Raw genomic sequence first — 27,731 nt, 5'->3', positions numbered from 1 at the left:
TATACATGAAATATGTAAAAACCAGGATTATAAAGAAACACAGAAAACCTAAACATGTTTAGTTTATTCACACAGTAATTTTCCCAGGTTTGTAGAGTAAAGAAGTGAATAATTCAAGAAATAAGATTCATCCCTGTTAATGGACACTAATTCACATGCCAAATATGATACTTAAAATGTCAACATCATTAACCTTTATTTCACTGTCAAAGGAAGGGTAAAAGAAAGCATGTCATCATGCTAAAAAGAATCACACACAGCTTTTATAGTAGATGATGAAGCTGAAGAAGCAGGGACAATAATTTTAATCACCCTCATGCTTTATTTTCAAACAGTTGTAAAATATTACTGCTATATTGAAGTTTAAAAGAAATTGGTGTCCAGAATTCTCTTGCATCTAATTAGGAATGTTACCACTTAATCTTTCCATTATAGAGGAAGTGAAGAAAATAATGAATGGTACCACAGTTGATACAGACATTGAACAGAGAGGCTCCCAGTCATTCTCATATTTCAAGTTTGAAACTCCTGAATCCCAGGTAAAGCCCTTCTATGGATGGTTGTCTCAGAGAAGCCTACAATGCTTTGGGTTATCAACAGACATAGGCCAGATAGCAGAGATGATGTTGCAATGCTAACCTCCATAATCAACACATTTCCAAGACATCGCCTGTTTCTGTACTGCTGGACTTGAAAATAAATTACTTTCAAAATTTTGAAAGTAACAGAGCCTGGGAAGAAAAGGCTTTTCTTGTGTGAAAAATAAAGAATGAGAACACATATTTTACAAGGGAAAGACTGGAAACTGTTAATTGTTCCTCATTTTCAGAAAACAAAAACAAAAACAAAACACAAAACAAACAAACAAACAAACAAAACAACAAACAAACAAAAACCAAAACAAAGCAAAACAAAAAGAAAACAAACCAAACAAACCAACAAAAAAAAAAACAACCAAAGCCAAACAACATATTACCAAGTTGACAACACTCACAAAACACTTCTCTATCACCTTTATACTCTGAGCCCACTCATTGTCCCTAGGTTTCCCAATAAGAAGAAAAGAAAGTAAAGATCACAACACTACCTCTCAGGAGGTTCAAATCCACTATTATTAAACATAGGTTTAAAAACAAACAAACACAGACCCCCCATACCATCCAGGCAAACACAAATACTCTGTCACTGTGCAACTTTGATTTATTTGTAGATGTGGAATTAATCTTGAGGTCAGACTTATTATAGTCACATCTAGAGATGTAGAAGTTCTTAAGAGTGCTGCAAAAAAACAAACAAATAAATGTGTTTATCCATGACTGCAAGCTGCTTGATTCTGTGTCATTGTGCAGAACTTTTTATCTATAAGCAATCTTTAGTGCCAAAAAGAATCAATGACTGGTCTGTCTACCTCAGGGAAAAAAAAAAATCACTTATGAATTTCAGAACCACTAGGTAAAAATATCAAAGCTAAGAAAAATTGTTGAGAGTAAAATCCAGAAAATACCTAGGAGTCACACTAAGTTATAATTAACTCACTTTCCTGAAAAAAATACACAACGTAACAAATCCAGTGCACAAGTTAGATGACAAAACAAACAGAATTACAGAAAAGCAATCTTACCAGGTTCCTCAGAATCTTAGAGGGAATTCTATATGTACATACAGTTTAGGTTGTTGCTGAGGAAAACATGTATGAACATATACAGAACATGTATTTGAGAGTTTGTTGTTCATAATGCTTACTTATCTGTTTAGCTCTACACTTCATAGACTGTCTGACTACGATAAATAAAATGTGAATGCATAGAAAAGGAAGTTCATACATCATCACCTGTGTGTCATGTTGGAGAATCTGAATATTAAGTTCATATCTAATGAAGCGGGAAGGGATTTGGATTCATTGCCTTATAAACAATCTTTATCTGCATTATTGACACTTCATAAACTGATGGTTCATCACAATGTGAGAATTCTCTCTTCTGCCTCATCCAGTGACAATAACCAGTAGGAGGCTTTCAAAACTATAGTTAGCACTGCATGCACTGTTCGTTAAACTGGTGTAATAATTAAAGCTTTTATTTCTCTTTACATTTTGGGTATCATTCAATTTCATTTTTCCATGTATGTTACTTCCACATTTGTTAAAATAATATCAGATCATTACACAGTGCATAATTAGTCAAGAGGTTTTTAGTCAAAACATTTAAAAGTAACAAATCCTGAAATGTGCTTCTGAACATTTTATCTAGAAAACTTCCACTTCAGGTTTTTAGATTGTTCCCATAACAGAAACTTGGCATCACCAGAACTTGATATATGGGTATCAATTACATGCAAGTAGAAAAAGGTTAGTAGAAATTCATGCTCTGCATCTCACAGACTGATAGACCCCACTGAAATCTTAGAGATTTTGAAATAGCTGTACCAAACAGGATTCCTCATTGAGGGAAGAAAAAAATATTAAGAAAAAAAAAAAAGACCTACAAAACAAATATCAGGGAGACAATCCTTCCCTGAATTTATTTATCAGACTTCTTAAAAAAGAATCAGCTGACATAAATTTAGGAAACTTAATTCCACAATAAACAATCTTATAATTAAATAGTTTTATTTGGTGTATTGTGTACACAAGGTTTAACTGACGTGCTGAATTATATTTAGTTCTTTTTCAAAACTCATACGTGTATTAAATTTTAATGACATTTAATAAAAGCTTTAAAAAAGATGAAATGAAGGACTACTTCATATAACTGGAGTGCCGGAAACAAAAAATTTGGAACATGACCTAAGGATACTGACTTCAATGAGTTTGCGAGTACTTAATGTCTTGATTGTTTTGTAACCGATACTAATGGAAAATGGACATTTAAAAAAGAAAACAAACAAACCAACCCTGAAATAAAAAACAAACAAACAAACACAAACAAAAACATAACAGAAAAACAAACACCACCTTTGGAAAGAGGTAAATAAAAATAAGACTGATTAAGTAGTGAGTGGTGTATAGAAGGCAGATAAGAAAGTGATGTTCTCAATGTCTTCCATCTCAAGGGCAAAAAGACATCTAATATCAACTTATTAAACAAATTTTTGTTTGCTTTTTTTTTTTTAATTTGTACATATGTATGCATATATTTGCTTTGGCTTAATTACTGCAACACAAGTGTTCATACACAAGAATATTCTGCATTTTTATACCCTAAGATAAACGTAGTACAACAGTCTTAATTCAGATTATGTGCTGCAGTTGTCATGTATATGGTAAGAAAACGTTCCAGAAAGTCTTAGAGAAGTCTATAATACAAAAAACAAACAAACAAACAAAAAAAAAACCCACCAGAATATTTGTTACATAACTGCAATTCCAAATATATTCTATTTAAAGTTGTGACTGCCTTCAAAACTAAGTAATTAACTCAGATAAACTATTAATATATAACACCTGTTCCAACTTACAGATTTCACTTAGCTAGATGAATGACTAAAATCAACAGACAGCTAACTCTTTGAATTCTTCTCTGCTTACAATATAATTTGTTAGCTCTCTCTGGATCATTCTGTATGCTGATGCCACAAAGGCAGGATGTCCAGTGCCATGAAAATAAACTAAGATTAAATGAAAAAGATACCATTTGTTTGGGATAAGAGCATTATACATGGAGTTAATCAGAGATATTTAAGCAGCAAAAACATATGCAATCAAGCCCTTAAAATGTGATTATCTAGTCTACTGGGATTGATTTGACCACAGTTTAATGATACTAGTAAATTATGTGTTTCCTATCTGGTCTACTTTGTTTCTTCTAAGTTTGGTACCATATTGTCTACATTTATCTTTGCTTACACAACTGGTATTTACTATATTTTATTCCAACATTCAGACTTATCTTGAAAATTTTCAGGTGATTAAATTGCTTGCTCTTTCCTATATCAGCAGCCATTTATGAAAGCTGATAACTTTAGCTACACATTATAAATATAAAATCATGAAAACATGGAAATAATTCATATACAAGATAATTGAAACATACCTAAGAAACCAACTGTGAAGAATCTTAATTATAAATAAATATAAGTGACAAAAACAAAGTTTAATAATAAAATAAGGAAGAAGAGGCAAATGAGTCAGGGGAGCTGGCAGAAGAAAAATTAGAAAGAGACCCGAGTAAGATGTTGCAATTTTTCTAAACAAAATTTTTCTCAAAATTTAATTCTCTTTTAATCTGATCCATGCCATAGATAGATGCTCAGTCTTTGGCTGCTAGGTAAAAATGCTAATATCTGTTTTGTACAATGACTAAATCTTCTGCCTTTGTCAAATCAACCACTTCATGGTCACAGCCATTGTCAGGACAATGAATGTCGTGATGATAAGCAGTCCAAATTAATGACTATGTATCCTAATATTCAACTTTTCTAACTATGTGATTGCTTCTACTGCCAAGTAAGTTTTACTGCAGAGAACTGGCTGGGTGATAGTCTGACAAGGCAGGAAGCACTAGACACTACTGCTGTAGTCACCCATAGCAGAATCGATAGTGTTTTGTATGTTAAATGCCTCATTTGTTATAATTAAGTTAAATACAAATCTGTCTGTAAAATCATGATTTGTGATACACATTACAACTATTCACTGTTGGGTCTTTCAACTTAATCAAGAATTATTTGACCTTCTAGCTCCTGTTAACATTGTGTTCAAAATTCAAGAAATCTTTTCAATCAAAATGAGAATGACTACTGCTGAGTATGCCGCATAGATAAACTGAGGTGAGGCAGTGTATTAAAATGAAAGTTTCTTTAGTTTCTTGTAACCTAAACTGCCTGCCATAGATAGAGATAAGTTGTTACTGATATTTCAGCACATCCTCATAACCAGGAGTTCTAGTCCTATTCACATCTACTATTCCTGTGCCCGTGGAAACAACAGTGACTAAAAATGCCCCTAATAAAACCCATCTGGTATTACAGCTTAAGAGTGGAGAGAATTACTTCAAAAAGTTGTGCTGAAGCTGTGAGGTTTGCAAACAAACAGGCTGCTGAAAAAGGACATTCTCCACTAAGAAGACTGCTTACTATTTAAGATAAAGGTAACAAGACAATACATGGTAAAAAATTCCTGAGAAAACATTTTGCTCTTAGACAATTCAAATCCTGGCACCATACATACTTTGTTAATTCTACTGATTTCTAGCCAAATATCTATTGCTAATATAACTTAGTTATATAAACTTTTTGATAGTGTAGAGAATCAAAGTAATCAAAGTAATCCAAATATTAAAAATAATTCCATTTTTAAACAGTTCCAAAAATCATTGACTCACAGAATAATTGGAGTTTGAGGGAAAGTAGGTCATGTGGTCCAACATCCTGCTCAAGCTGCCTCACCTGCTCAGCACCATGTCTAGTCAGCTTTTGAACATCTCCAAGGGCAGAAGGTCTACAACCTCTCTGAGCAACCTGGCCATTGCTCAGTCACATTCGTGGTAAGGAAGTTTTTCCTTGTGTTCAGACAAAACCTCCAGTGAATACAAAAATAATTATATCATAATATATCTGCTTAGATTTCCTTAAATTATTTGCTCCAAAAATAAAGAAGCCACCAGAAGTTAAATTAATTTACAATTTACCAAACCTTAGGGAATTTTCCCCAGGAGATCCAAGCACGATGCCCAGACCAGATGATAATCTATGCTTACGGTATTCACAAGTGCTTCCTTATCTGTGTTCTACAATCTGGAAATCTAATTATCTATACACAATCCAAAGTATACTTAACATTTAAATAGAAGAGAATTAATCGTTCCTTCTGTAAGATTTCTTTCTGGTAAAATTCCCAAACAAAGCTCAGACTGCCCCATCATACCCACACATTAAATTGTAAGAATCCATAACTAAAATAGCTTGTAATGGTTCACCTTGCATGTGAACAGGTGAAGAGTCATCACAAACAACAGCACTGAGTAAAATTTAGAAGCTGACATCAGGCTTTTCTTCTGTGATTAATAGAACTGTGCAGAACATAGCAAACACTCTAAACACTGTCCCAGGATGGATCTTCCCTTGTTTTTTTTCATTTTTTATATAGTCACAGTTGCTATTTAAGTTTAATGTTTGCTTAAATGGAATCCTAAAAAATTGCATGCTTATTAAAGGTATCTTTTCCAATGCCTTAGCCCCACAGATGCAACAGAACAAAGCATGCTTTCTGATCAGAAGCAGTATAAATCACTTCTTCTATTTCTAGAAGTGAGGTATGACTGAGGAAAAAAGTTATCTTAATCCTTTTACATTTTAAAAAAGGTAGATATGTAGATGAATATTTGTGGAGGATTATCTAGGGTTATCACTCCTATTTAAAAAGAAAAAAAGAAGCATTGGTCTGCTACTGTAGCTTTTATAGTCTTGGCATATTTCCTTGACACAAAGCACTATAAAAAAAAATGAAGTGTAGCTCAAGTATTCTTGGCAAAGCTGTAGGATGAAGAACAGTAAAGGTGAGATAAAACATAGTTACCTTGTGAACTGGCAGTTTTGTAGACTGAAATATTTAATCCACTATAAAAGTGAGACTTTTTCCATTGATTCCATCAAAGAAGGCTTCACTAACACTAGTAATGTGAATAAACAGTCTGAAATTTTGTTACTTGCTAAAGAGTCAATATGTTTCCAAGAGAAATGCTATCCACTAAAATATTAACAATGGTAAGATGACATCAACCTACGCTTAATATCTGTACGTTTGTATCCACAAATTAATTTACATATTTCAAGGACAACCATTCCTTATCCAATAATCCTGATTAGAGGACCAAAGTTATTTGAAACTGTGGTACAAAAGAACTCCCAACATATTAATTACATCAAAAGTGACCTTGGAATTACAGACACATTCGCTACTGTCTGTCACATTCAGATAAATTTGACTGCACTGCATATCAAGCACTGTGGTACTCTGAAATGTACAGTCATAAATCTGTTTATAATACCTGTTTATGTATTTACTGACTCATATGTTAGACAAAACCAAGTGCTTATTACTTCCAACACTACTATGCATAAACACTCAGATGAAGATGTATTCATGGTGGACTTCGTCTACTCAGTAAGAAATCCCAAAGGAGAAATAAAAGATTGCCAGAAATCATCCTGACGGACATATAGGACCCAAAGGTCATTTTCTTTTGGACAACACTTAAAAGCATCTTATGCAGACAATCCAAATTCTTTCACAAAGAAAAAGTAGTATTTCATATGCAAGATTTGAAAGCAATTCCATGGGAAGAAAAAAAAAAAAAAGACAGAACTATGTTGCTGATATAATTCGTTATTGAATACCATTGAATATCATTGTGCTCCCTCTCTGATTCTCTTTAGTGTGCAAAAAAAAAAAAGGAACTCTTTCTGTGCACCTTTCTAGATAAAGACCTAAAAACTGACACGTTGGGAAATGTCACTACCTACACTGCATGGCCCAGGTATAGAAGGGCTCTATTTAAGTTCTACTGAAATTTACAGAGATACTTTCTGACACAGCAGAGCTCCATGAAGAATACAGCCATTGCACAGCTGTTGACATTAAACTTGTCATTAATTTGAGTAATTGTCTATCTGTAAAAGATTCATTATCAGCGTAGATTATAAATACCACTGATTAACTCACAGGAGTTTCACAAGTGTATATTCTGAGGTGGGTGTGTTTAAATTCTCAAAACAAGGAGAGTGAAAATAGCACACCTACATGTCTGCCACTTTAATGTTGGAAAGGAGGCTGTGGGAACCAGTGGAGTTCTATGGTGGAACTGAAGAAACATCTAAGATTGGAAAGAACTTTTTGGTCTCCCAGCCTTCACCTTTATTTGTTTTAGCATTATACCACGTATTCTCTTTGAAAAACTTATTAAACTTCACTTTAAAATACATAGGTTTTGTTTCCCTTGTTATTCTAAAAATGGAATCAAATTGAAGACACAGCAGAGAGAAGCAAATGAATGAAATACACCACCTGCAACACCAATAACGGGTCCAAGCAGGAGTATTTACCCCTCAGCCAGCTCCACTTTATACACTGAGCATGGTATCATGTGGTAAGGACTATTCCTTTGGCCATCTTGGGCTGGCTGTCCTGGCTTTGCTCCTTCCCAACTTCTTGGGCACCTGGCAGAGTATGGGAAACTTAAAAGGCTTTGGCTACCTAACATCAATCAAAACATCAGTCTATTTTCAATATTCTTCTTATATGAAATCCAAACCACAGCACTATACAAGGTACAAGAAAGAAAACTAACTCTATCCCAACTGAAACCAAGACAGAGGCCTCCCTCCCTTTTTCCCTCGTGCCCTTCCTCTTTTACAGGCTCAAATCCAAATTCCCCTAATTTCTTCTTTGGATTTGCCAGCTGTTACTGTTTGCCTTTTTAAGGCTTTTGGCTAGGTTAGGCCTGACTCTTCTAGGTGACGGTAGTAAACAAAATCAGGAAGTGTTCCTCATTATTTCAAAAGCCACCTGGATGCCTTCCTGTGTAACCCTATCTAGGTGTTCCTGCTCTGACAGGGGGATTGGACTAGATGATCTGTTGAGGTCCCTTCCAATCCCTAACATTCTGTGATTCTGTGATTATTTATATCACAGAAACCTTATAATGCAGTATCTAAACTTTAAGCTTAATCAGACTGAGCATGATCTAAGTCACTTCTGGAGAGAGAGGACTTGCTGCTAATTCCTCAAGGGCAAAGTCCTGACATCTGCAGTTTAGAAATTACTGGGCTAATTAATCAAGACTGTCTGCATACGCATAGACACTGATGTTTCAGCAGTAAAGATATATTAAAAAAAAATAGTAATAAAAACCAAACAAATAAAACATACAGGAAACTGTTACAGCACTGTGTTACAGCACAGCTACATGGAAAGTAGAGATAACTCTTCCTCCACTAGCTTGGATGAGAATGCTTTTACTGACCAGTCTTGTTCTCTAGGTGTATATCAAATAGAAAACTGAGATCCAACCATCTGCGTAAACTGGGAAATCCAGAGCTTAACATCAGGCCTTTACCGATTTTATTAACTCTAGTACAAGATTATTTATATTAGTAGCAATCTATTAGAATTATAGAATCATATAAGTTGGAAAAGACCTTCAAGATCACCAAGTGCAACCATTAACACTACCAATATGTTCTTACATCTTACTTTTTACCACATCATACACAAATTACACAAAAATAAAAACAACCCTACTATGTTCTTCTCTTCTTGCTATTCTTGTGATATAAGCCTGGCAACAGTTAGGTGATTTTGTTCCCTGCCTTACAGTAAATTATAGCCTGCTCCTGCTGCCAAGTTGCCTGGTCCCTGCAGTGTGGATGATGATTCTCTGTTTGCTATTATAACGTGCAATGTAGTGAAGCATTGAGAGAAATCTTAGGAAATGCAATTTCTTTTTCAACAAAGTTTATGGCATTTGTTACTGTGGCTGAAAACAGACAGAAATGGGATTTTGCCAGTGTTGAAAAGACTGATGTAGGAAAACTCTGAGATGCCAACAATAACAAAAATTCCAATTTACAGAAAACACATAAGGAGATAGGCTGGGATTTTGACTCACTTCAAAAATGTTATTATTACACAGTATTGGAAGAACTGTTCATTCACTGGCCAATAACTTCACTCTTTCTTTGCAACAGCTACAAGGCAGTATCACACGCATGGTCACACAAGCAACCCTGGAAAAGTAATGCAGCAGCAAGGCCAGGTTGTTTCCCATGACACTGTCATTAGTCTACAGAAGAAAACAGAAGTGAAAGCTTTAGCCTTAAGTGTTTGTTTTCATTACAAGCTACATGGACCTTTCTCAAAACATGAAATGCAGTATGCCTATGTATGTTTTGTTTCCTACAAGTTGTGAACTTGGTGAAAAATACTTATTTAACAGTATATAAACACATATTTTTGAAAATAAATCCAATATGAGATAAAGGACATAATAGTTTTAAAGTACCTCTGAAAGGAATGTCTGGGAGAATTTTTGTTGGTGCACTAATTTAAATATTGGTAGTTCAATTGCTATGTTAGATTTTGCATATGTACACAGAACAAGTCACCAAAATGAAGTTAAGTTTACTTTAAACACATATAAGTATTTAGAAGAGAACTGCACTGAAAGGATTTCTTATCTTTATTTTCCCAAACTCAGCCTGATGTACGTCTTACGAGTCAAAACAGTAGCCAGAATATACTACAGGATGATGTATTCGTTTTATCAGTGTGACACATCACAGCAGTTGAAATGATGGATTAAATAAAGCTGAATTTTTAAGCAACATGATGATTAAAGTGAAGTGGTTGAAGAAGCTGATGGAGTATGAGAGATTATTTTTATCATAGAATAGAATCATTGAATGGTTTGGATTGGAATAAACCTTTAAAGGCTACGTAGTCCAACCCCCACTTTAATAAGCAGGGACAACTTCAACCAGATCAGGTTGCTCAGAGCCCAGCCCAGGCTGGCCTTGAATGTCTCCAGTAATGGGTCATCTATCAACTCCCTGGGCAACCTGTTCCTGTGTCTCACCATCCCCACTATAAAAAATTTCTTCCTCTTTTAGTTTAAAACCATTGCACCTTGTTTTGTCGCTACAGGGGCTACAGAAAAGTCTGTCTTCATTTTTCTTATAAGCTCCCTTTATGTACTTTAGGTACTTAAAGGCTGCAATAAGGTCTCCCTGGAGCCTTCTCCAGGCTGAACAACCCCAACTCTCTGCTTTTCCTCACAGGAGAGGGGCTCCAGCCCTTCTGATAATTTTTGTGGCCCTTCTCTGTACTTGCTTCAACAGGTCTCACCAGAGTAGAGTAGAGGGGCAGGATCACCTGCCTCAACCTGATGGCCACACTTCTGATGCAGCCCAGGATACAGCTGGCCTTGTGAGCTGTGAGTGCACACTGCTGGGTCATGTCCCAGTTTTCATCCACCAGTACCCCTAAGTCCTTCTCTGCAGGGCTGCTCTCAATCGCTTAATCCCCCAGGCTGTATTGATACCCGGGTTGCCCCAGCTCAGATACAGGACCTTTCACTTGGCCTTGTTGAACATTGTTGATGTTCAAGCGGGCCCATTTTTCAAGTTTTTCTTGGTCCCTCTGGATGGAATACCATCCCTCAGACATGTCAACCCCACCACTCAGCTTGGTGCCAGCTTGGTGTCAGCGTGGTTTTCTTCAGGCAAATCAATGTAATACCCATTGTTTATCACTGGGCATAGTATACAAATGTCTTCCTTTTCCATATATTTTATATATTTTACTAGCATTTAATCGAAGTGTCATGGTCTAGTTTAAGTGTGTTATTTTAGCAGATTTTCTAGGTTTCTGTCTGATTTGAATTCCCACACTTACACCACCCCCTCCAGTTTATAATTGTGGTTTGGGTTTGTTCTTTTTTAGTTTTCTTTGTGTGTGTTTTGTTGGTTTTTGTTGTTGGGTTTTGTTTGTTTGTTTGTTGTGAGGTTTTAATCATATCTACAAAGTCACTCCAGCATATTCTCCCAACTAAATATCTTCTTATAAACCTTTCTAAATCACAGCAGAAGTCAAAGAAGAAAATCTGAAAAATGAGTAGACCGATACTGGGATCCCTTGAACTAAACTGTCAGCATCTTCAATGGAAAGAATTACTTTGTCATTTCTACAACTGCCTTCATCTGCTCTCTGGGGTTCTTCCTCTGTGAACACCCTAATGGCTATTTCTCCTCTGACTAAGCAGATCTCTTTTTAACTTGCCTTCTTAACATTCTGTGCACTTGAGTGCACTTATCATTTGCTTTTTGCTGCAGCTCTAAATAACATTAAGAGAATGTCAGTGTCTAGATGCCTTATCCACACACATGCAATGGAATCAGCAAGTTTTACAAAACATTTATCAACATAACATTTGGAGTTTTCACTCTGCTTTCCTTTGGTTTTCTCTAGACAAAGTAGTATTCAATTGTTCAAATTACTTTAGGCTATAATAGTTGTACTAAGCATTGTTCATGTTATTAAATTTATATTGACTGCTGTTAACATCTTAAATAGAGATATTTTACTTCACTGCTTAGGTAAAGATTTGTGAGTAAATATAACAATGTAAACAGGCAGATAGGGCTAATTTATTTATATATATATATATATATATATATAGCTTGCTAAACTGATATAGTTTTACTTGAAGCTAAATAATTCCGTTATAGTCCAGACTACACTGTGCATAATGTAACCAGATGTTAATGATGAATATATTAAAAAATGAGGGGAGAAAATGTTGCTATTGTTTCTGTTAGTTTCAAAACCATAAAATATAAAAATGCTGAACATATTCCTTGCTATGGTGGAACTGAACACAGAGTGATTTGCAAGACCCTTTCAGAACAAGCATTTTCTGTAAGAGAGAGAAGGAAGGGATCAGTTCACAATGTACATATGCTGCAAGCAGGAGAAGGAAAAAAAAATGAAAATTAAGTCAGAAATCCTTAGTTCTATATCCTACCTAAAACTGAATTGCTGTGTACCTGAAATGTCATGCTTCCTGCCTCTTGAGACACCATACACTATTCTGCAAAATTCAAATTATAAGCACGTTTTTCAATACTGAAGTTCAAATAAAGTTATGGAAACCCTGTCTTAAAGAAAATAATTCATTCCATAAGTTACTCTAACTTACTAAGGTACAAGATTTTACCCTCTTTATTCAGACTGCTGCCTCATGCCTAGGGACCTGCCTTCTGAAATTGGTCAGACTCTGCTGAATCTCTGTAACAGACCTAAAAAACATAACATTTTTAATCAAATGTTCTTCCCAGTGGAATATTTGTAGATGTTTCTGTAATAAAAAATGAAACTATTCTCTGGTTTGAATGAGTTTTTAAAAAAATGTCTCCCACAGTTTACCTTCACTTATACAATAAAGTCATCTCCTGGCAGGGATCAAGTCTTTTTGGAGTTTCAATATTACTACTTGAATGTTTTGTAAAGAATACAAGACCTGAAGAAGTGCGGAGATTTCCATTCTGCCAAAAGATGGCATTCTCACCAGCATAAAGAAGATTGAATTTTGATAATATTGAATATATAAGAAAATAGCTGACACAGCCTCCTCTCTCTGAAGGAACAAATGAGAACCATGTTTTCAGTTTTTTTTCTCCAGACTTCAATCCACCAAACAGAGGTTTACTTCCCTCAATATTTAATATTTTGAATAAAAATAATAAATATATTTAAATATAAAATTTATATTAAAAAAATTGAATAAATTCTAAATATGGAAGAGCTGGCTAGCAAATATGTTGTAAAGTATTATTTCTTTCTATTATACTGATGTTAATGGCAACAAATTTTTAAAAATGTTTTCAAGAAAGCTGTTTTTCAAATAGTGTAACTTTTACTTCAGTAATAATCTGATAATAAATTTCAGTTAATCATCCAAGAGATACTTTTAATATAGTTTAAAGTACATGGACACTAGTTCTAGTCATATTAAAAAAAATAGTATTCTGTACTCATTCAAACACTGCAGTCAGTTTTCATCATTTTTCTTTTACTTAAGGTTTTTAAGACCACTTACTGATTATTTCACTTGACCAGGATTGCTAAGTAGGTTTAATATCTGTATTTATTTCAGGTTATACGTTCATGTGTAGCTGATAAGAAAAATGTGATTCAAGATCGAGTATCTAGAACACATTGTCCTGGAACTGTTTGCTGATTTACCAACAGACACGACAGTATTGCAAAATGAATGAGGATAAAAGTCTCTCCCGTAAGAAACAACAGAAGAACAGACTCACTCTAATGAAGCAAAACAATGGTGACGTTCTGCAAATGTATCCACATAAAGAAGTTCCTGTGCAATAATCTAACAATAAAGATAAGTATTAAAGGATCTGATTATAAAACAGTTTTTAACACCAAAAAAAAAAAAAAAAAAAAATCTGGGCAACTAGTGAATCTCACTTCCATTTATTAACTCTGTGATGATTTGAGCACAAACAGCTATGTTAATTTTTTGCAATAATTCTTCTTCTGTTGGATGATAATTCATTTTCTTCATTTTGGTCTTATTTAAAATTGCCACATGATGATTTTTAACATAATTTTTACAAATCCTTGTTAATTCAGTATGCAATTAAAAAAAAAAAAAAAAAAAAAAAAAGTTTTATCTTAATGTGAGAGTCTTTAGCCAGATAAGAAAAATGTTATTATTCCTCAAAGTTAGACTTCTTTACAAGACGACTAATAGTAGTATATCCTTTCAGTCATTGGTACAGAAGTTGCAGATACATGAAATTTAGCCTGGCAAGTCTGCCTTCAGTAAACACATTTAATGCATGGACATGGCCTTCTGTACGCTTACACTCATAGCCATCTGCTACGTGGGCACTGTTCCCATTAACAAGTTGACTGGAAATTTTCCTTAGAGTATTCATGGCAAGCAACAGGAACAATAAGCCAAAGCTTTCCCCTTCTACCAGAATCCCCTTTTTTTTGCTCTTTATAAACCACTGGCACAAATACCTCAGTTAGCACTCCCGTAAACTATGTTTCAGAAAGCAATATCTGAGAAGTAGAAAAGCATGTAATGAGAAACAGAAGTCCTAATACCAGTAAGTTTTGTTGTAGTGAGCACTGTAGGGAATAACAATAACCACGTTTGGTGAGAAGAGACATAAATAAGGAAGTATCAATATGACAGGGCACTTGCTGCAAGTAAAATCCTACAACAGAAAACAGCAGATGAGGGATATTCTCCAGACAAAATACCTGAGTATCAGTGTTTTCGTAAATTAATTTGCTATTGTGAATTCCTTCATGCAGATACATGTGTAATCAACCTGGGATAACAAAACAGACTCCTAAACATTTCAGAAAAGCAGGATCTCAAAATAAACTGAGTAAATAAAACTGAGGAAAAAAAAATAAACAGGAATCTTGTGAAGATTTTGGTTACAATGTCCATGAATGAACAGATCTGAATTCACCACTGAAGTTACATGGAGGCAAGTTATAGTTTCAGTAAATACGCAGGGTGAGCAATGTACCTTTATTCCTTATATATAAAATTTACATTGCTCTGGATATCTTGATTCTGTAAGAGTACGATGGTGACAGAAGTCCTGAAATACTTCCACAGCTTCTGCTTGTCATCTTCCGCATAAAAACAGGCAATGAACTGAATTAGTGTAACCATGAGTAACGTATGAATGGGAAAAAAAGGAGTCTTCTCTTTTTGGAAAATATATAAAGATAGGTTAAACTACCTCTTGATAATAAATGAATACATAACTGAGAGAAAATTATAAGGGCATAATGCTGACTAGGAATAAGCATGAATAAATACACTAAAATGCTTTTGGGGGAATCTGCTCTCCAACCATTATCTGCTGACACACTGTTTTCATCACCTAAAAACTCATGCTGCCATTGAATATAGTCCCTACTTTGTTGCATTTTATGCTCAAAAGACAAGCAACTTAATTCTCAAACCACTGAGGATAATGTTAATACTGACAGCTTATATAAATCACTTTCTGCTCCTAGGAGTCAAAACAGGAGCTTGTCAGTGCTGGAGCATATCAGTATTTGTCAAATGACTACACACAGAACTTTATTAAGTGGACTACATCCATACAAATGGAAAACCAAAGGCTATCATTCTGATTTAATACATCTTTACTCTAGCTTGCTTTGGCATAAATGTCCAAACAAGAGTAAGATAGTACAGATCCCAGTCTTGAAAATTTCTGTTCGCATTTTGGTTAGTAGCAAAAAAAAAAGAAGCATTCAGAAGCCTTTTATACAGAGCAAGGACATGTAAGCAGGGTGGGCTGCTTGCCTTACATGGCTTACAGAGAAAAACTAAAAGTACCACTGACTTTAAATGGCAATCTTTTTTAAAAAATACATGATAAACAATGTCAAAGAGACAAGTACTCACATTTGTGGCTATCTCAATTCCTGCTGCTTAGGTTCAACATATTACCATGGAGTATCTTTTAAAGCACACTACTAAGAACGGGGAACAAAGGTAATTCTAACATGCATTTGGGAGAAACTAAGTATAGAGGACTAATGAAAATATACTATATTTGAAATTAGGTCACAGACTTAAAGCTCTGTGTCGCCTTCCAAGGGCAATCTCTGCAGGAACAAAAAAAAAGAATCTGGACTCTGAAGAAAAGCAGATATCCAATGAGTTGTCCAAGAGGACTCTGGTTAGGAGATCTTCACACACAATGGCTTGTACATGTAAAGTGGGTTGAGCCTCTCTCTTAGTAAATCTCATCCTGTATAAAATTATTTTGCATGTGGTATACATCTGTAACAAATAAACATATCAACATAATGAAATAATCCTGGTACTGCTGTCCCTTTGTTCTCTCTGTCCCGTAACCAAAAACTCAGTTTTTGAGAAGCAGAGCACTACATATTCAAAGTCAGAAAAGTACACTAGGCACATGTTGTAATTACTGTCCATGGAGAATAGGCAGGTTATTTCTTCAAATCTGCAACCAGCATTTAAACACTGCATGGTGCCAACTTACTTTATGAAAGAATAACATCTTCAATGAGTGCATGCATACGACTAAACATTATTTTCTCTTCACAAGGTTTAGACAAGGTTAGGTACATATCACAGAAAGTATTCTGAAACAATCTCTCAAAAATATTTTCAGCAATTATTGTAACTAGATACTATTCAGGAATCCATGAAGGGATACTGAATTGTTTAAAAATAATTAGTTAGTCATAAAGTCTGCACATAATGAACAATGAACAAAATCTGTAAGTAGTGAGATGTCTCCCATTAGTCTGCGCTGTCCTCATCATCTGGTTGTGCAAAAATGGCATGGACAGCCTTAGGAAGTTACAGTGTTTTACAATGATTCCTAGTGCTATGTATTCCTTTAAAAGCAATAAACATTACAAAAAGATCCAGAAAAGTTCTGCTCTCTCACTCTTTCTACACAACTCTGACAAAAACACTCAGAAAATATTAAAAAAATAATGAGAGCACAGTTTAATAAATTAACTAAGCACATCCATCAGACCAAGTTGCATAGAAAAAAAGCAGAAGCTAGCGCTTATATTTTCAAGATATGATGGTCATAATGGGATTCTTCCCCTTCAGTAGTAGGTCAATTATTTGAGCAGTCAGTTAAAATGAGAGGAATCTGGCTTACTTCCATTCTTTTCACCTGACAAATTCTGATGTTCCAAGAGACCCAGCCATGCATCAGCAGTTGTACCTTGTGCCAGGAGGAAAAATTGTGTCCCCTCTTTGCCTAAAATTCTGTTAAATTCTGTCAAGAACATAAGGATTCACAGGGCCAGAGAGAACATGAAAGAACAATGATGTAATGAAAAATATGCTGACTTATACTCTGCGGTAATAAAAAGAATTTCATCTTCCTGTGCATTTTTCAGAAAACATATTTCCCAGGCTATTGACTGAAAGTGGGATGAAAAAGGACAGACATTTCTTAGAAACTACAGTGACAAATTTTGTACCTGATAAACCTACTTCGCTGCTCTATTTTTCCAACTTCTGTAATTTTTTTGGTTGTTGAAATTTGTACAGTGCTTATATGAAATTCTGGGGTATACAAAAAGGATAGACTTCTCTTGACCAGTTTTCAAGCAGACCTGAGCTTTGTACACGCATATACACACACACAAAAAAAACCCTGCCACATCAGGCACCACAAAAAGTGCAGAAAAAACCTTAACATTCCTCTTCTACTGAATTTGCATTCTAACAGAAGCATTCATTTTTTAATCTTACAGGAAAAAAAAAAAATCTTCCTGCTGTCCTCTTACTGAAAAATGCTATAGCTATCGTCCTTTAATAAGCACACAGATTCCTGGTAATGCATTTCTAACAATTGTTTAAAAATATAAAAGATTCTTCACAGTCCTGTAGGAATACATAGCTCTAGACAGACTTTTTGTCAGTAAAAACAGAAGGAATATTTTAAATAATCAAAGGCGAACTTCTTCTGAAATGCATCATTCTCCCACTCCCAAAACACATTACAAATCAATACAAATTCTGCGTGTTTTTCCTGGCTCATCCTCTGCACAGTGTTCTAACAGCTTTTAACAAATCCTGCACTCTATACTTATTCACTGAGCTTTCTTTGTAATTCAGAAAGGGCTTCAAGAAAGAAAATTACAGCAGACAAAAATATAAGGTGTGTTAGGATGAGATAAGTTACTTACAGAAAAGTAATTTCAATTATTACTAATAGTCTGTGCCAATGTTGCTCTGTAGGCTTCAAAGAGTACTTGTAAGAGCAAAGACAACGATTTTCCCACTGTCAGAGACTGTAGTTGTGCAGGAATTAGCTGATGTGAGCCACCACAGAGATGAAAACAGCATTTACACTGGGAATGCAAAAGAAAACGAGATGCTCTGATACCTAAATTAGTTGAATGAAATTTTCATTGGTCTCCCTGAATATTAATCACCCACACAGTTGTCTTCATATTGCAATCAAAATCTTCTCCAATTCTCATAGCATGTCTGCCTCAAATAACTTACATTTTACATCTACTTAGAATTGTATAACCTCAATCAAGATATATAATTCTGAACACACAAGTCATTCCAAAGGAAAAAGGAATGATATGAAAACAGTAAAAGCATACTGTAGTATTTATAATTGTAATTTAACAAACAGTCCTTTCACATTAGATTTCTACAGGAAAAGTTAAACTCCAAGCATGAAAGTGTCTTCCTAAATACAAAGCTTTGCTTTTTTCTGCTTAATGAAAAAAAAAAAAAAAAAAAAAAACAAACAATCCAAACCTGAATCTATACAGCTCATCCTTAGTGATCAAATCTAAAGTTTGCAATACCTGAATAGTGCACCTTATGACTGGGAAATTCGATGTCATTTTCATTTTTCAGTTGTTTGCAATTGGTGAAAGAAAAAATTTCACTGTCCATTTTTTCATATGTATAGTTTAATAAATGACAGAAATGAACATATTTTTCAGTCTTTTTATAAACGGTTATGGAGAAAAATCCAAAACTGTATTCAATTATTTCTCAGTATAATTCTCTTAAGAAGTGGTTGTCGAGGGTTAAAATTGCAGGGTGACAATAAAACCCTGGCAGATGTATTGTTAACCCCCTCTCCCCCTCACTTCCCCCTTTTTCCCCTCCCTCTCCCCCCCTTCCCACTCAGGACAGGTGATCGGGCGGGAAAGCAGGACAGAGAGAAGAGAGTTGGAAAAAATTCAAGATGTTTTACTAATGCTACTAATAAGAATAGAGAAAATAATACAAAATATACAAAACCAATCTTGAAAGTCTCAGCAACTGCAGAGCCGGCAACCAAAGTCCTGGATTGGACTCTGCAGCCAATCGGAGCTGGATTCAGTCTGTCACTAGGACTCAGTTTGCAGGGATGACTAGCAAGGTCCTCTCCTAATGTCAGCCATAAGGAAAAAGGGAAAAGGGACGAGATCCTCGTGATCTCCCACTTTTATATGAAGTATTCATGTGAATGGAATGTTATACACAGTTGGTCAGTTTCTTGGTCACTTGTTTCTCATCGCCCCTCTCGCGAGATGTCCATCCATGCTTATCAATAAATTTGCATTCCATTGCTAGGTTTACCAAAACATGTGTCTGGTTCTCCAGGAAAATGCAGTTAATATGAAGGCTTTAGCTGACAGGCAAATTCACTAAAAGAGAAATTTGCTTTTAACAAAACCAGGACAGTGGTAAAACTCAATAGACCTCAAGCCTAAAATAATCTGTCTACCACTTCTATGGAAGAGACGATATTCAAGAAAGCAGAGCATTAGGTCCAAATGCTGATCAAAAACTGTAATCTGTTAATACTACGTATTATTTTAATGGACAAAAAAAGAGGTGTATATCTTCAAAGTGGAAATACATTTCCCCTAGCTAGATTTTGTAAATTAAATTTATCACTTTTAGAATGTGCCTGGATTTTGCACTGTATCTTGAGAAAGAAAACATAAAATCTCCTCTGCTTTTGTCACTTTAAAGGTAACTAGCTTTCCAGTCTGAGTAGAAATTTGTTGTCTTCTAACACTGTTACATTTAAATGGTGTACACTGATGCTTTCCTACCTTTAATCATAAATTAGTCAATTAAGTCTTAGGACACCATGTTTCTGTGAAGCTTCTACATTCTTAAAGATATTAACTTCTAAACATATGCCTCTTCACCTCATTTGTTTTCACAAACTGTTATTTTCTAATCTAGCTCTCTATTACACTCCTGTGACAAATTTAATTGAAAACCTATGTTACAAGTGCTTCCACCTATTCACAATTTGCCCGTGCATTTCTTAAATGTATCTTGAGTTTTAGAGTTTTCCTTGGGATGCAGCAGCACTGCTGGGCTACACTGCTACATCCTAGAGAACCTTGAACTGTCCTGAATCGAAAGATGGTAATTCCATGCCACAGGGAAGTCTTCCTATACCATAAAGCTAATAAAACTGTTTCTGGACCAACCCATCCTTCCTGGTCAGTGGAGGTCCTTCAAACAAGGGTGATATAACATTTCTTACAACCATAACAACTCTTCTGATGTTGTTAGAAACAAACATTATAGAAATGTGTCTTCATTTATTCCATGGTCCAGTTTGCCTTCAAACTAAAATGACTGAATTCTGACCAACAGCTACTTTTCCTTCAAGCTCTGGAGCTTCAAATCCTGCTGTAGTACAGCTGATGGTTTGTTCTGTTACATGTTAGTACAACTTGTTACTTTTTGTCAGTATAGTCTAATATGCAAGAGTGCTTCTATTAAAACAGCAAATATTTGTGAGATTTTTTTTTTTTCTCTTCTGAAAGCACATGTGATAGGTATTTACTGAGCATGTACAACCCACTCTCAGTTCACTGGACAGTACAAGGTCCATAGAATTCAGTCCTAAAACTAGTAACATCAATAGGAATATGAACCCAACTCAGATGTAAGTAGTTTTGTTTCCTTCATAACTAGTAATCCAAAGTAAATCCAAGGCAATTTTTCTTCGTTTCTTCTAAGAAAAAACAAAACAAAAGAAAACCAAAACCTACAACAAAAACAAACAAAATCCCAACCAAAACAATAAACAACAAAAACCAAACCAAACAAAACAAACACAAAAGGAAATACAAACCAAGGATAAAATAGTAGATGACAAAATGAGATACCAAAAAGCTGTTGGTGAATGCTCAGGGAATGACATTACATAAATAAAACTGCTAAGACATATGAAAACTTAAACTAATTAGTTACAATTTGCTTCATTACTACATGCTTAAACATACTTTCAGAATGCATAGCATGCCATAAGAAAAGTGATAAAAGTCTGATTTGCTCAGTAAACCAATATGTGAAAGGCAGCTAAATCTTACAACAGCAAAGCATGTCTCCTGCTGACATGAAAGAGAGCTGCACAGCTAAAGCCCTTCAAAGGCTTTGAAAATATGCATCATTGTAACAGTCCTCAAAAAGATCATGAATTTTGAGTATGTCATCTAATGGGTCCTTTATAAATTAACGGCTTTATTACACCTCTCCATGTTACACTTTCACCTCCTCAATGGTATCACATACAGTGTCACACCACTCAAACAGCAAAGTCTTTAGCTGTGGCTCACCAACATCAATCACTCTTGCTTTTTAAGATGCCAGATTAAAACCTGGCTTTGTTCCCTACGAGAGCTTTTTCACTTTTATGTTATTTTGATGAAAGATAATAGAGAAGCAAACCAAAATTATTCAACAGTTCAGTGTTGAAAAGAATGACAACATTCAATGAGATTGAAAAAATAATTATATCGTTCCTATGTTTAAAATATCCTTCTCCTCTAACTCAGTAATACATACCTGACATAATACAATCCGTGGTTACTTAGATGTAACACCAACAAAAAAACCACTCATATGATTTCTCTTAACTTTCTCAGGCTATGAGCAGGTGTATGACTGAATGTTGTCTTCTTGTATATGTTTGAAGACAAAGCACATGTAATTATTTCACCCTACCTTTTGAATGACAGTGTGTGCACTCTCATGTAGTAATTTCTACACTTGTAAATGTCATTAACTTGTTATGAAACTAGAAAAATATTTTAACTTATAAATACATGTACATTCAAACTGCATTTAAAGACTTAGAGAGATACACATCCCAAATATCCCTAATTTCTACAGTTACTCTCACACTAGATTAGGTAGCTCATCTGAGGAAAAAAGATATCTTTTTCTTTCTTTGATTTTTAGTATTTGATTCATGGTTTATTTTCATTGATTTTAAGACTAATTTTGCTTTCCAAATTTAGGTTAGATATTACCTTTTTCTATGAGAGCTCACTGAATTAAATATTAGAATTTCACCATCCTTCCTAACAATTCAATCAGTTCAGTTTTTGTTAGGTTTAAATTATTAAAACAGCATTAAAAATGAGAGCATAATTCTCACTGTTATTTTGTAAGTTAATCAGTAACAAATAACATGATCAAGTTGAACCATGAAATTAAAAAATAAATAATATTGGTGCTTGTTCCCTAAAGAGAAATGTATCTTTATTTTTGATACTGTTAGGTGATGAATTTAGATTATATTATTGGACTGGCTCATAAGAAATTTTTCCACCACAAAAGCTATTATTTATATTTTACCAAATAAATAATACCACCCCTCCCATCCCCCCTTTGTTAGGTTTTGTAGACTGTGATTGTTTAAGAACATTAAAATATTTTCTAAACAGATTCATACAGAATGGTTAGGGTTGGAAGGGACCTCTGGAGATCACCTAGTCCAACCCACCAGCTGAAACAGGTTCACATAAAGTAGTCTGCACAGGAATGCATCCAGGTGGATCTTGAATGTCTCCAGAGAAGGAGACTCCACAACCTCTCTGGGCAGCCTGTTCCAGTGACCTGTCACTCTCAAAGTAAAGAAGTTTCTCCTCATATTCATATTTTTGAGACCAGATCAAATATTGCATCTCAGACTGAAGTTATTGTCAAATAACTAGTGTTTTTTATTTGTTTGGTTGCTTTTTTAATTGAAAATTAAAATAACATTTATATATCTTGTGGGAAAGAAAAAAACCAACAAGCTCACTATGTTTTGATGAGAAGAGACTTCGACCTTGTATCAGTTCTTCAGTCTCCACTGCATCATTTTTAAAAGGTTAAGTTTGTTTTCTGAGCAGAATTTGTAAGTACCATTCAAATATTACAGCCAGCTTCCCCTCATTTTGCAGTTTTGCAGTTTATTTCTTCCTGTGATTTCCCTACTCCAAATCTTAAACTTCTTGCTTAAAGGAAATATGAGCCAAGTTTTCTTCTTTAGGTTTAGGAAAAAGCAAAAGAATAAGACTGAAAAAATTATTATGCCATACAATGGGCATAGTAAGACTACAAAAGCATTTCCTTTAGATGAGTGGCTTACAATTTTCCTGAAGTAATGTAAAAAACTAAAGACAATATTGTTATGAAGAACAAAGTATGAGAAATAGTAAGAAAAATGAGACAATTTGAAAATCAAACAGGTGGATAATAACAGAACCTAGTTGTTCAGATACCATTTAACTGGATTTACCAGCTCTAGTAACTGATTGCCAAATACCATTCTTCACCACCTCTATGAAGCTAATGGAGCAATATATTTGTTACAGACCATCCACTGAATTCTTATTCCTACTTATACTTCACACTCTGGGTGAATACAGGTCACTGAATAGCACTCTGATAGATGCTGAAAATGTTCTTTTTTTTGCTGAAGAAAATATAAACACTGACTTGAATGTGTTATAGTCTTTAAAGGACCATCAGTCATTAGAGAAAAAATGCTTCTATAGAAGAAAAAGCAAAAATAACGGTGATGTAATTTTGAAAATTGTTATTTATCTTAGTCAGTCTAAACACTTCATTGGAGGTGAATGATAACTATGAAAATATGAGAGTCTACTTACTAGTTGATGACTAATCAAGAGGTTAGAAATATATTTTCTGTCAGTCTTGGAAGTCTCCACTGAAGATATCAGAATCCTGACAATTCAGTAGCTTTCACTGAAACAGAACAACAAACTTTTGAATATGTTCAGGTAATAAATTTTTACTTTGCACGATACTTCAGTAAACAGACAATAGCAGAAACATTGGTCTGGCCCCTGCAGTGGGATATGAAGACATTAAGATGTTTATCCTGGAAAATCTACAAAGTCAGTACTACAGTAATATATGATTTTATAATTTTTAAGCAGCTGTTTAAAACTGGAACTCTAACTGGAATAATTAAATATAGAGCAATGGTATTTTCAAGGCTTTAAATAGATTTGGAGTAATTTGTTATTGAATATCTCATGCTAACTTCAGGATTTTAGAATAATGGTGAATTACTGCCATAGAGAAATAAGAAAGTATTTATTCTGAAAGTAACTGTCCAGAACACATGAAAAATACTCAAAAAACCCAAACAAATGCACAAATACAGAACTATTTTTTTCTTTTTACTTGATCAGCTTTAGTGGCTATAGGTCTATGATACTGGAAGAGTATGCCCTATATGGAAAACTAGCAAGTTAAAAAAAGCATGTGAGAAAGAACATCATTTAGTGTACTGTAAATGCCACCCATAAAATATAGTTATATTTGAACTTCATTTATACAGAAGCTTTGTTAGCGTTCTTAAACACACTCTTCACTTTAAACTACTCATGAATCATTCATGATCAAGACAATGAAAACCACAAGCAAGCCTTGAGCTCCATTCCACACTCAGGGTTTTGTTTTTGTTGTAGTTTTTTATCCCACAAGTTATCATCTCCCAACTCAAGAAGCCTTCTTGCTTTTGACAAGAGAGTCCACAAATATACCCCCAAAGTCCTTGAACAAATGTGTGGGTCAAGGTCTCAGCAGGAGTTGCAGAAACATTTCCACAATTTTTTAATTTTTTCTGCTCCCTATTTGCCTGTAACACTCTTCCATACAACAGAAATTTTGTTGAGCCTACCCTTTAAAAACATTAGAAGGTTCACAGTCTTATACATTCTGTTCTGGTTTTACATGATTATTCAGAATCAGGAAACTTTTTCATTGCTAAATTCTCTGGTTTCACCTTTTCTAACTTTTCCTGGGACACTCCCCCTGATCTCATCTTTAACGATTCTTCTGCAGTAACAGAGCAAGAGGGTAGATTTCCCTTCAGTATCCCACTGGGATAATTGGTCTCTGGTTAGTGTTAGAGAGACTGTCATTGATAGCTTTGTGAATTATACTTCCAGTAGAAATGACAGCAGTATTGTTCTTTGTATGCACAAACCTGATGTGTTTCTTTCTAATATTACGGTTCTGGTTATGCACTGAGATACGTAGAAGTCTATTATTATTATTGCCGTACCAATCCTCAATTGCTGCTGTAATTGTTAATTTATTTTGTCACCTTTTCTGCTTCTGTTTTCAGAGATTGTTTTCTCTAAGATACAGGATTTGTATTTAGTGGAACACAAAACAATACATTAAGCCACTGTATTTTTAAATTATTATTTATTTCTGTTGGCATATTTTCTTAAGATCCCAAATGTGCCCAGGAGTTTTTCTTACTCCTATACACTACTTACCAGAAATCCAAGATCTAACTTTTCTTCTCAATGAGATGTTTAATTAATTACCTTATATTAGACTGGTTTGGATCTGTAAGAGCTTGGGCTTGCAAGTGTTCAGCTCAATGGCACAAAAATAAGCCCAACATGGACAATAAATTCTGACAAGTATCATGTCAGCACATGAGGTTTGGTAGAAAGGGCAGATGGACATCAGTGGTCAGCCACCATCTTCCATTCGGGGCCAGGAATTGTTTTGGGTGAGACTGCCTGAGTATAGCTATCTAATGATATCTAAACAGGACAGTAAGATACAAAACTAAATTCTACAGTAGACCTTCTGAATCAGTCTTCTGGACATGGATAAATATCACAAGGCATGTACTATGATGTTATGGCTGCTAAATTCTTCTCAATTATGGTGTGATGTTTTCAAACTAGATGTGTGTACAGGCAGCTAAAACATTAAAACATTTCATCAGCATGCATCAGTTGAGATCAGTCCCAAGTATGCTAAGAATAGTGAAATGAAATTACTAGAAGATAATCTGTCCTCTTCAGTGGATGGCTCTAGAAGGTGGAACACTTGCTTTCCCAGATTAATCTCCTCTTGATCATTCAACTGAATATTATACTCAGCCCTACAGCCAGCTCTGCAGATCCAATCTCCCTCCCTAGCAGAGAATACAGATCTCCAACTTGAAGGTGAGCTACACATGCCTGCTAGACAGTACAGCACACAAGAAAATTATCTTAGATATATCAGAATTCAATAAAATACACAAAACAACCAACAGTCAAAGAGAATGTATGCAATCAGGCTCTGTAGCTGTTTCCTCTTTATTTGCTTTGAAGTAATACATATTTGAAGACATTTTTGCTCCTGGAATTCTTAATCTTAAAGGGAGTACCTAATTCTGAAGAAAACAGCTTGATTACAGAGAACTCAGATTCCAGGATTGTTTAACATAATTCATGAGGTAACTGAGACTAATGGTACAAGACACACAATAGATTTTTTTGTTCTGCAAAAAACCTATCAGACTCCCTAAGAAAAAATACCTCAAATCTTACCTCTCACAAGCAAAGCAACTCTCAGCATCTTGCAAACTTACCCATCAAGCAATGCAATGTGATGTATTCTAAAATTGCTAGCAAGCAGAGGCTGGAAGCAAATTATACTACTTGTGGTAGCAAGTAACAATTACACATTTCTGCCAGTAAACTTTATTCTTCTTTAATGAGTTTAACCTCTAACCATCTGTCCTGTAATGCAGTGCTGCCATTGCTATTAACAGGCTATAATCTCTCCCTAGAGGCTGTGCAGTCTCCATCCCTAGAAGATTTCAAGACCCAAGTCTTGAAAGACAAAGCTCTCAGCCATCCACTCTTAATGAAGTGTTCTAAGAAAAAGGTTGGACTACATGACCTACAAACTTCTTTTATATTAATACAAATAAAACATACATGTAAACCAGACCACATATTTTCTATTCTTTGTCTTTATTTCCTTATTAGGGATAATAATAAAACCGTAAATATATTCCCTTTTCTTGTTTTATGAAGCATAATGGCTGAATTCTCGATTCCATGAAATGGATGGGAAAACTGACAGTGACTTCCATGTGGAGACTTTTTATTCTGCATGTGTTGAACAAAGTCTAGTGGTAAACAAGCACAGGCAGAAGTCAGGACTCATGAATTTAGATCACATGCATTGATGTGACTGCCACTGTGATTTTGAACAAACACTTCCATATGCACTAAAGCAAGTGAGCACATGCCTACACTGAAGCATGTGATTGCCTACCATAGGAGGGACTGCTACCATGCTCAGCATTTGCTATGGGGTGAACTTAGTTTCAGCAACAGATGATTCAGAAGTTTAATGTTTAAATATGGGTCCACATTAGGATATTTGTCTAGAAAGCAGAGAAGTCACCTTGTGAGTAAGAGCACAAAATATTTCAAATGCTTCTGATCTCAATTCTACATCACATGTGAAACTATGAAAACATCAGCAAGGACCAAAAAAAAAAGTTATTGTCAGCTACATCCACTAATGCTTTATATCAGGGCTTTTGTTTATACTGTCTCAAAAGTGAGTCATCTATTA

The 27,731-nt window shown here is 34.8% G+C and overlaps 1 protein-coding gene across 1 annotated transcript in view; it reads right to left on the bottom strand.

The window, feature by feature from the left end:
* Positions 1-27,731, bottom strand: part of CDH18 (cadherin 18) — a 552,389-nt gene that overhangs the window by 404,179 nt on the left and 120,479 nt on the right. The window contains exon 2 of the mRNA XM_021283817.2: positions 23,987-24,083. The gene's annotated coding sequence lies outside the window, so the exon portion shown is untranslated. The remainder of the gene's footprint in view (positions 1-23,986; positions 24,084-27,731) is intronic.

This window comes from Columba livia, chromosome 2 (genome assembly GCF_036013475.1).
Source record: "Columba livia isolate bColLiv1 breed racing homer chromosome 2, bColLiv1.pat.W.v2, whole genome shotgun sequence".
Lineage (NCBI taxonomy): Eukaryota > Metazoa > Chordata > Aves > Columbiformes > Columbidae > Columba > Columba livia.
This window is presented reverse-complemented; position numbering and strand designations above follow the sequence as displayed.